The sequence below is a fragment of the Anopheles moucheti genome (genome assembly GCF_943734755.1).
Source record: "Anopheles moucheti chromosome X unlocalized genomic scaffold, idAnoMoucSN_F20_07 X_unloc_17, whole genome shotgun sequence".
Lineage (NCBI taxonomy): Eukaryota > Metazoa > Arthropoda > Insecta > Diptera > Culicidae > Anopheles > Anopheles moucheti.
Window position 1 is genome coordinate 195,001 of NW_026453523.1, and position 2,311 is coordinate 197,311.

Below are 2,311 nucleotides of genomic sequence, written 5' to 3' on the forward strand. Positions count from 1 at the left end.
GGGAGTACCTGCACGTCTGCGGCTTCGCTTCGTCTCCGGAGTGTCCACGGTGCGTGGGGTCGGTCGAGTCGGTGGCCCACGTCTTGTTCGAGTGCCCCGTGTTCGAGGAGATCCGACGTGAGCTGTTGGGCTGGGGGACATCCGAATCGGTCCAGCTCAGCAACATGGCCGAGAAGCTGCTGGAGAGTGCGGAGTGGTGGGACCGCATTCAAAGGGCAGCGAAAAACATCACCACCGTGCTGCAACAGCTGTGGCGCGATGAGGAGGCCCTCGCCAGCGGTCGAGCGGAAGCGGCTTTCGCCGAGGACGAGGAAGTGGTCCTCGAAAGTGTGGCCGCACTCTTCGGCGAGGAAGTGGAAGACGTCTTCGTAGAAGACATCACGAGACGGGTAAATGAAACGCGAGCAGCGCGTCAACGGTCTGCCCGCAACAGACGGCTTCGCGGCAGGGCGGAGGATCGGGCGCGTGTGCGACTGGCTGCGGACGTCGCAGCAGCACTGGCCGCTCGGGATGACGAGGTACTGCGGGCGGCAGTAGAGGCGGAGCGCGAGGGCCTAGCTCCTCCTCCAATCCCTCGGCGGAGCAGGGGAGAACCACCTTCCCCTGAGACGATCAGAGTTCGCCATGAGAGGCGACTGTTCATGCAGCGAGTGTGGAGAGCTCGTGTCCGCGAAGAGGGTCCCTCGACAACGCGCCGTCGTCGGTCCATTCCGACGGAGGCGGATCTAATCCGGTCTCGGCGGAATAGACGAGAGAATGAAAGAAGACGTCGAGCTGCAGGTCGGCGATGGACAGCTGCGGAGGAGGCTTCCGCCAGCGAGGCGGAATGGTCCGATCGCTAGATTGCGAGCTAGCTTGAGAGCCTAAAGTGTTAAAATACGAGCGAGTCATGCGGACTCAGTTAGCGTACGCTTTCAATATGCGGGTAAAGGAAAGAGCAATTTAATAAAGAGATTGGGTAGGGACATCCGAAAGGGTTCATAATGACGCACGACAAATCCCTGGCGGGCGACGTCGTTCGTCAAGAGCGTGGGTTTACGCTATTGTTTTTAGAACATAATGTTTATGAACAATAAAACCTGCAATTGTTAAAAAAAACGAAGTGGAGCTTGCGGCTTAATTTGACTCAACACGGGAAAATTTACCAGGTCCGAACTTATCGAGGTAAGACAGATTGAGAGCTCTTTCTCAAATTTAAGGGTAGTGGTGCATGGCCGTTCTTAGTTCGTGGAATGATTTGTCTGGTTAATTCCGATAACGAACGCGACTCAAACAAGCTAACTAGAACGCTGTCAGCAGTGCACCTCCGGGCGCACCTGACGTCAAGGCCGGCGGCCCCTTCACGGGCGGTCGTCGGCCACGTTTGCCCTGCTTAGCGGGACAACTTGTGTTTAGCAAGGTGAGAATGAGCGATAACAGGTCCGTGATGCCCTTAGATGTTCTGGGCTGCACGCGTGCTACAATGTGAGCAGCAGCGTGTTCTCGCCAATTGGCGCCCCCATTCCGAGAGGAACGGGAAATCACCCAAATGCTCATTTAGTTGGGATTGGGGACTGCAACGGTCCCCATGAACCTGGAATTTCTAGTAAGTGCTAGTCATTAGCTAGCGCTGATTACGTCCCTGCCCTTTGTACACACCGCCCGTCGCTACTACCGATGGATTATTTAGTGAGGTCTCTGGAGGCACACCTTCCGCGGTTCCTTCGTGAGCTGCAGCTGGCATGGCCGAAGTTGACCGAACTTGATGATTTAGAGGAAGTAAAAGTCGTAACAAGGTTTCCGTAGGTGAACCTGCGGAAGGATCATTACCGATCAATACATATATGTTGTTGTGTGAGTTGGTTAGAGAGATAGAGAAACACGGTATCAGCAGAACAAACTGCTATGTTACCTTTTGGGGGCCGCGCACGCCAATTAGACCCGCGAGAGAGGTGTGTCTATACTACGATATTGAGCGTGCGCGACCGTAGGCCAGTGGCCTTCGTACCTGTGCGCACACTCCCAATGGCAGCCATCGAACGCGTAAAGTGTGTGACACATGGGCGAAGGTAAAGACCCACTAGAACATATTTAAACACTGGCCTCGAGCGAGAGAGAACCTAATCAAGAGAACGAAAGTTGTGCAAGATCGCGCCGATGCCGCCCACATCGCGCGTCGATCAATGGGAAGGAAGACCAATGGTCATCCTTGTCCACTCTGGACGGCTTCGAAGGAACCGAGAGGTGCACGGTTACGCTGTCCGGGGAACTTAAGTTGTGAGAGATGCACCTAGCGCATAACGAAAACATAGGAGACAGTTGAACATACCAA